Here is a 9,281-nt window from a genome sequence, read left to right on the forward strand (position 1 = left end):
TAGAGGTGCTAACAGGGAACCTCCCAAATCTGCTCAGTATTCAGAAAGAACAAATGGGTGGTGTCTTGCAGTCTCTTCAGACAGATGAGACTGAGACTGTGACTTTCCCTCCCTGTCATGGAAACCAAGAGTATTGGAGAGACTGCCTCTATAGCCCTCTCTACTGTATCATTCCCCTTAAGGTGCTACAGAGTGGGATCTACCTGCTGTTCTCACTTAGAGATGCTTGAGCCAGGGGTGAAGGACCTTGGGCTGCTGCTTTCCACCCAAAGGGAGGATGGTATTGGGCAGTGGTGCTGCTACAGCTTCCCACAGCATCTAAATTCCTAGCTGGTGACTTGAACCTCAAACTTGCTTTTGTCCCTGATCATTATGGTTACTCATATTTAAAAAGCATGGTAGTACATCAGACTCTGTCTACAACCCTCTGAGTCTCCACCTTCACAAAAAGGACTCCTGGAAATAAAAGTATCAGTAACTAGGGTCTCCAGGGCTCTCAGCTATTTCCACTAGATGGCAGAGGGTGGAGCAGCAGCACCAGGTAGGAAAGCAGGGAAGTGACCCAGCCTTGTTCTTGTGAAAAGATCTCTGTCCTGCCAGCATCTCTACAGCAGAAGTCTCTGCTGCTTTCCTCAAATCAGAATTGGTTCCATCTTCCCCCACCCCAGACAAAATATTTCCTAGGAACAGATTTATTTATTTATTTATTTATTTTTAATCGGCTTTCTTGTCCAAAAGGCAAGAAACACTCCAGAGACTTCAGAGAAAGTGACCCTGGCCTTACTCTTCCTGTTTGTTTCACATCAACATAGATCCTCTGTTCTTGCTAGGCACAGAGGAGAGAACACAACGGCTCTGTACACAGATGTCCCACAGATTTATGGTCCTCCTTAGGGACAGGAACTCATCTTGGAGGCATTTCTTCTCTATCCCCTGCTGTACAGCAAAGCAATGCTAATTTGCCCCTTAACCCTGGAGCCCAGGGCAGTGGCCACCGTAACTGGCCAGCCTCTGGCTCTTCCCTTCATCTGCTTTTACCCCAGGCTCAAGATGCTTTTCAGCACACAGGAGGGGCTCTGCAGGCCTGGATAGTGTGGCAGCTGAGATGGTAATGGAGAGCTCTGCTGCACATAAGCTCATGCTAGGACATGCCTCCCGCTGTTCAGATAATGTTGTATTTTTAATCTGACATTTAAACAAACTGCCAAAGCCCATTCTGGTCACTAGGGACCTCTTTTTTTTTTGTTCTTCTTGCTGTGAGTTTCATCTTTCAAAGTGTAGCTGGTTTCAAGTGATGCTAAAAAAGAAATAAGCAATGGCAACAGCTTTTTGTTAGTTGATAGCTGTGCAAAAGAGGCTTCTTTTCTTTCTTTTTTTTTAACCCTGGTAAAACACAGATGTGAACTGATTCTGGCTCAAAGTTTCCAAAGATCCCAACTACCAAGTACGGAACATTTCAGGCTAAAAGATGAATGCTTTGGAAACTCATGACCTCATGCAGACACGGGACTATCATGCAAGCTATGTTGCCTCCTTAATTATTGCAGGTGTGATTTGTGAGGTGCTTTGGGTCCCTTTGAGATGAATGGGGCTAAAGAAATCAAGCATTTACTACCTAGGCAACTGGTTCTGCAGAAACGTGGTAACTTGAGCCTATGGGGAGAGCACTACCGGTTTATGCAAAGCAATGACAAACATGGGTGAAATTCTCTGCCAGAGGCTAGAAGTGACTTGGGATTCATGCAGAAAAGCCCCTCCTGCTGCTAGCAGAATCTTCCCTGAAAGATGAGACCATTGCAGAAGACATTGGCCTGAGTAACCACATCCTCCTCTCCAAGGGCCAGACACTGCTCCCTGGGGGAGACTGCAGATTAAACCACATGCAGATTAGAAATTCCAGGAAAATGCGTGTCCTCTTTGTCCTTCAAGTCTCTGATTTGTAGGAAGCAGCTCAGGTGACTGGTTTAGCAGCTGCGGATATGGGAGGGGTGGTGGCTCTGTGTTTATGATTCTAAAATCTTGCCAGTGGCAGGAAACAATCAAAAATGTCTGCTTTGTTCTTAGCAGGAGTTTTAGCCACGGGTCTCAGGCTGCAGCTGGTTTTGCACCCTAGCTCTTATGCTCCACGCTGCTCAAAGATTACCAAAGCTTGCTTGCCAGTTCTGTGGCCTCCTCCGTCCCAGGGCCAGCAGGGGTTTGGGATGCTGCAGAGGCCAGGTCTGATTGCATGGCTGTGCAGAAGGCCTCTGGTCCATCCCCAGCTCAGCTCTTAGTAACTGGAGCAGGGTACACTGCACAGGGTGGATATGCAGTGGCTCTTCCCAGACTGGTTGCAGAATAGCGTTGACTGGTTCCTGGCCCAGAGGATGGAGACCCCCTGGAGACTCAGAAAGGGAGGTGGACTGAGGGAGCTCCAGTACCATGAATGCTGAATCCCTTCCATGCTGATGAATGAAGTCTGCATTGGGTTCCAGGTGCGTCTCCCATTACTGGCCTGGCTTTTACTTTTCTCATTCGTGATGTTTTCCCTGCCCCAGTGGAAGGCTCTGCCAGCTGCTTCAGGTTTGTGTCTAGCAGTGATAGTAATATAGTCAGCCCCAAAGTGTCCTCTTCCTCCTCTTACAGCAAGTGTGTGTGCACTAGAAAGTGGCTTAGCCAAAAACAAATAAAATCACCCCTGTGCCCCTAGCAGCTTTCATTCCTGAACCTGTTTCCGTGCCCACCCTCCCTCTTCCCCTTCTCTGGCCTTTTTCTTTTTCTTCCTTTTTTCTTTTCCTTCCCTCAGGGAGGAGGCAGAGGGTTTATGCCAAGGACACATGCATAGGTCACATCCTCTCTAAGGAATTACCAGGCTTCCTGTGATAGAGGCAGTGCTGGAGTCTGCCTTCATTAATGTGCTCGGCTTCCTTCTGCTGGAATCCCAGTTCTCTCTGTACCTTCCAGCACGGGCAAGATTGCATGGGTAGGCATTGGTAAGTGTGTTGACCAGATCTGGGGTTGTGTGGCTGGCTCGGGCTGGATACACAGCGGGACACAGGATGTTGTAACCTTCCCCGACTGGAATTCAGCCTCCAGGGGCTGACTGCTCCGTGCTCACCTTAGTCTGTGATCTCACTCGATTTTGCAAGCGAAAGCTGGGCCTAGCCACTGTTTGATGAAAGATCTGCAAGGACAGCAAAGGTGCTGTAGGGGAATGTGGGTGATTCAGTCAGGGTGTCTCCCCCTCCTGAGTCAGCCCTGATTTCAAGTATGCCAGCCTGGTATTAACAGCGTGTGCCAAGATGCGAGGGTGCTTTTTCAAGCAAACCATGTAACCGAGGCTGGGCTCCTTCGGGGTTGCTCCATCTCCCTTGGCCAGAACACTTATTCAGCTTGGTGCCGCAGCTATCGTGGAGTGTGGTCACTTGTATCCAGCCTGCTTAAATGTAATAATAAGCAGAAAGGATGCTGGGGGCTTCCTGTTTTGTGGTGTGGCTGTCCACAGTTAAATAGCTGCATCATTCCACCCCAGCAGTAGCTGTACCATGCTGATAAATTAAGCAATTCCCCTATGTGTGTTTCCACAGCTGCCAAAATATGTTGACATAGAGGCTAATGCAGAAATGTCAGACATTGTCTCTGAAGGGACAGGAAGGAGTGGGTGATAAACCTGCCTCTTGACAGCGCTGGCCTCGAATGGCATGCACGAGAGAGGCTGCTTTTCCACCCTCACTCCCCACCCAGCAGGGCTCCATTGCACAGTAGGTTTCTATAAAGAGGCACAGGTGCTGGTTGCTGGGCCAACTGCTGTTGGTCAGCTGACCGGAAGGGGGCAGGGCCTGACCTATATATATATCCAGGCTGAGGCTAGGGAGGCTATTCCCTGCCAGCAGCCATAGGAGTGGGAACTCTGCTGGAGTGAGGAAAAGGGAAGAGGCCGGGCTACTCGGGCACTTGTTATGGGTGAGAGAGGGAGAAACCCTGTTACGGACTCGAATATGGTTATAGCCGGATGGTTTGAATTTTTGTTGTAGCCAAGAGGCTTGAGTTTCTGTTTACTGTTTAAAACCGGAGGACTGGGTGAGGCTGTTAGGGGTTGGAAGAGGCCTCATGGGGGCTCTACGGTAGTGTGGGGACCCTGGTGCCAGAGAGGGTGCAGCACTCGGGGGTGCACTGACTGTGGCATCAGAGAGGGCACAGCATGAAAAACACCCCAGAGCAAAAGGGGGCAATGAGAAAAGCCCCAGAGTAAGGGGGCATCGATTGCAGAGTGCCTGAGGGGGCGCAAGGCTGCGAGGCAAGCCAGAGCGCCTGAGGGGGCAGACTGAACACTGTCTAGGATATCAGCGAGGCTTGGGGTGTGGTAAAGGGACGGTTGGAGCCACGCATAGCCCATAAGGCTGGGGTGCACCGAGTCAAACAATACAGAACAGGGGCCAGGATACATCAGAGCACTGTGTCCAAGGGGACAAAAAGTAGCCTCCCTTATAAATACATAACATCAAAGACATGGTGGGCAAGAATAAGGGTGCTTTAACCAAACTTGGCACAGTAGGGGGCGCTAGGGGAGATTGCTCCTAGGACCCCGTGCTGTGACACTTACCTATTGCCAAAACCATGTTTTGGGGGGTATTTTTCCCTTTCTTTGATACCAATCCTGAGGGCAGGGGTGATTTTTAATATGTTAAGTGTGTATGTGGAAGGAGGAGTGAGGAATGAGTGGAGCCTGAAAAAGCTTTTCTTTCCTTAAACTTCAACCCCTTCTCTACAACAGGTGAGAGTGCTAAATGTTTTGCCCTTGCCAGTGCATGCAAGGCTTACCTAACATCCTCTTCCTCCCACCCCCATTCCTTTGAAGGAGGATAAAGCAGAGGAGTTAAGCTAAATATCTAGAAACCTGAGGGAGAATATTTTCTGTTCAAAAGTTTCCATCCAAACTGCATAGTTGGGCCAATAAAATATATCACCCTAAGTAATCCTTGCCTTTCACTAAATATCCATTCACTTGAGTTGTTCAGCTTGAGACACATAGGCCCAAACATTCAAAACTGGCAATTGATTGTTGCCCACTCGAAAGCACCATGGCTCTTATTCCCAGAGGTGCTGCACATCTGCAACTCCCACCAAAGCAGTGGGTGCTCCACACTCCTGAAAACAAATCTAAAGTGCTGAGGAAACCTGACAATGCATACCTCCTGTAAACAAGCCAACCTAATGAGGTAGATTTGAAAACTGATTCAGCCTTTATTTGAGCCTTTGCCAGTTCTTAACTTATGAGCTAAATGGATGAGGCATTCGCAAATCAAATAAGAGCAGCCATTTACGTGGATTGTACTGTCTTGGTCAACTAATTTCTAAAATTGATTTATTTATTTATTAACCACAATCCCTGGTCTGAATGCTAGCTGAGATCAGCTGCAGTTACCCCCACAACAATGAAAATCAAGCCTGGGAGAAACATGTCTGAACCAGAAATGGTGTGTCCACACTTACAATAGCAGTAGTATGGGAAAGCTCTGGGTATCTCTATCACTGTCACAAAAAGCTGCTCAGATTTGTGTTTATAATTGCAAAATTGCCTTCTCCTTGCCTGGTGCTAGTTCAGACAGGTATGCCACTGCTGGAATCGTTGTATAACTATCCTCAATTCATACAAAAACTAAGGCCAGAGCTTTCAAGAGGGCTCACCTCCTTGCAAAAAGTGGTCAGCTGTTCAGAGATCAGCATATTGAGAGCTGAGCTCCCTCCAATCTTATTTTGGTGCCCAAAAGGAAACAAAGCTTTCTTAAGAGCACAGTCACAGTTGTGGATGCTGCTGAGTCCTTATAAATGACATTCTTGGGGCCAAAAGCTGGGTACCCAAATACAGTGGAGGCTTTTGAACAATTAAACCTAATTGATGCAGGTTATCTCTTGCAGAGGCAGAACTCAAATTTGGGAGCCTTTAGCTTCCGGTCCCTGTCTGAATGTGTATTTAAACAACCCAAACTTGCAGTGGGAGGCTGGCCTCACCCAGGTGGTGGGAAACCAGAGACCCTGTGATAGGGCTGTTCCTTTTTATCTTAAAATTCATATTCCAGGTCAAATTAGCCAAATCAGTTCCAAATCCTTCCAGCTGAGCAAAACTCAATCATTCAAACACCATATGTGACACTACAACCGGCAAGTATCCTCCACCCCAGACTTCAGCCTGAGGCTTCAGATACCTGCCAATAGATCTGGGAGTATCTTATGCACTGGCCCAAGCCCAGCGGCATGGGGTTCTAATGCCCATGGGTCTCCCTTGCCCTTACCCAAAGGCTGCAGGAGCAAGCTAGGGAGAAGTCCCCTGTTTCCATAAAGTAGGTGTATAGCTGAGATCCTCCTGCTGGAATCTGGCCAGTGGGAAGCTAATTACAAGGCTCGTAGGGCATCCTGTCCACAGTGCATTGGACAGGGGTGCACCCTCCACTGCACAATGCCATTTAAATCCATCTCGGTTCAGGTAATGGGCTAATGCAGCAAACTACACTTGCTCTTGGACCACAGGCACTGACTGAAAGCACTGAGCATGAGTGAGGGAGTGTCTGGCTCCCTCTGCCCTCCTTTAAGATGGCTGTGCCCCCTCCAATTTAGGATTGGGAAGGGACACAGAAAGGCCCTCTTTGCTCACAGCCTGCTAATTAGACAGGAATGTTATCTCCAGCACAGATGTGGACTCTGACCTTCTTTTAACCTCCATGTGGAAATCAAAACAGGCAACACTGTTTGTTTTAAAATACTAATAAAAGGCATTTGGGAGATGAGGGGAAGCTGGCTGTTCAAGTAGGGGGGTTACAGGGGGAGCGCACTGTTTCAGCCTCTGTTCCTGTGTGACTAGCAGAATAGGAAAGCATCAGGTCCCCATCGCTGCATCAGGAAGGAGCACCACAAGAGTGCTCTGAGACTAGCCTCTAAGGCTTGGCACCAAAGCACTGGATGTGTGGTCCCTGAATTCCTCCCCCTCAAACTGTCATCCCAGTCCTGTCACCATCTGCAAGAGAGTCCTGCAATGGAAGTTTGTTGTGCAAATACTTTGGGGACCTGCTATCCCACAGAAGTAACCCATGTGGCTCACTGGGCCTGAAGCCCTGAATGATGCTGCTTTCCACCAACAGCTGCAGCTATGGCTGCTCTGAGATGTGGGAGTTTGAAGCTAGTCCCCAAACCCCCATTGCTGATGGCTGAATGGGTCCTTGGTGTGAGGCATGCTGGCCTTGTTCCTTGTTTGGAGGTTGATCTGGCACCTGACTTCTTGTTTCTCCATCCCCCTATTCAGCTGCCCCAAATGGAGTGAAATGGTTCTGGGATCTGACTAAATGGCACTACTTGGTTGCACCAGGAAGCACTGCCCGTGGAGCAAGAGTGGGGATTTGCAACAGCAGAAAAACATCACTTGTTTTATTGCAATAATTTCTTCTACAGAAACTTCCTGTTGGTTAGGAGAAACCCTTGTCCTGATACGAACTGACCAGGAGCTGACCAGACCTCTCCTTTTGCTCCTCCCCACCTCCTTGCAGAAGGTTCCTTTCCTTGCCTTTCTCTTTGGGAACAGCTTCCAGCTTTTGCCTAGCTCTAAGATCCAGAAAACCATTGGATTCCAAGGCCCTCCACTCCCATGTCCCCCCTGCTAGCACTCGGACTCCCCATTGCTCAAACTCCAAATCTTCTTCTGAGATCCTGTAGGTCTCTACCCTGCAGTTTCCTTGCCTCCTCTCCCTCCTGGAGACAAAGTCTATGTAGTTCTATACCATGTTCAGCACCATGGCACTGCGTACTTCTCAGACTTCTCATCTTGAAAACAGCTTTAAATTGTTGGCTTTCCAGGAAATTTACTGGAACCAAATTGCAGTAAGGGGCACCACTGCTGTGGTGCTATATCAAACAACCTTTAAGTAAACAACGGTAAAAAATTAGGTCTTTGGAAAATGTCATTGAAATCACATTACCCAGTGAACCACCTGTGTTTCTTAATGTCCTAAGAGTCCTGCTTCACAAACTATGACACATCACCCTCTAAGTGACACCATGCAGTGAAAGTCTGCTTACTTCCCACCCCCCAGCTGTCATGCTGGTGAGCTTTGTCTCTCCAAGCTTCAAAGTTGCTGGAGCATAATTACAACTGACAGACAGCTGAGTAATTGAGAAGCTACCTGGCCAGATCTAAGCCTCAATGTAAACAGCTTTGCAGTAACAAAAAGAAACTGGATCTGTGTCTGTTGAGATGCAGAACAACCTGAGAAGATAGTGTACACAGACTTTAATGTACACACCTACAGAGTACATATGTACACACACAGCATAAATAGGGAACCCAGCTCCATTGACTCCAATGAGATGGGGTGACCATGTGTGTCAACTGAAAGTCTGGGCCAACATTTACAGTATACCCAGGTGGACTTGTACAACACTGATATTAGGTTGGGTATTAGGAAAAAACTTTCTCACTAGGAGGATGGTGAAGCACTGGAACAGATTACCTAGAGAGGTGGTAGAATCTCCATCTTTGGAGGTTTTTAAGGCCCAGCTCAACAAAGCCCTGGCTGGGATGATCTAGTTAGGGCTGGTCCTGCTTTGAGCAGGGGGTTGGACTAGATGACCTCCTGACGTCCCTTCCAACCCTCCTTTTCTATTATATGGATATAAGTATAGCGTATGTGCACATGCACGGACACACACATTTACAAAGATACTATCTGAAGGATTTCATTGATAGCATACCTTCTAGAAACACTATCAGATGCCTCTTAGCCTTGCAATGCAGCTCCATTCATTTAGATTTAGCTTGAAGCTAATCCAAATTATCTGCATTTCTATGGTGTACATCTGAGTGTCTGTTAAATGTACTAGGCTATATGATCAGAGTAAATCCTGGACAGACATAGGATTGAGGTAACTAGAAGAGAGATCTGTGACATCCCTTTCCCACCTGTAAAATGGGGATACCTACTTCATGGGGTGTTGAGGGTTGATGAGTTTTGTAAGGAGCTTTGAGATATTTGTACCAAATCAGTTGCATTCCTAGGGATGCCCCCCTTTTCTGTGCCCTCTCGACCAGATTATCTCTGCACTAAATCCCTTTTCCCCCAGCTGTCCTTTGCGCACCCCATTCAATACACTCCTTCTCCCAAAACAGTATATTGTAGTTGTTTGGTGTAATAGTATGTTACGTTGCAAGAGGCTAGTGTGCCACGGGATGTGATTTGGGGGGGTGTGGGCTAGTTCACGTGGGTACATCGGTAGCTTTTAAGCCCAATCTTTGCCTTGAACAGTCTTCAGCAGCA

Source organism: Gavialis gangeticus, unplaced genomic scaffold (genome assembly GCF_001723915.1).
Source record: "Gavialis gangeticus isolate Ggan-Ray unplaced genomic scaffold, GavGan_comp1, whole genome shotgun sequence".
Taxonomy (NCBI): domain Eukaryota; kingdom Metazoa; phylum Chordata; order Crocodylia; family Gavialidae; genus Gavialis; species Gavialis gangeticus.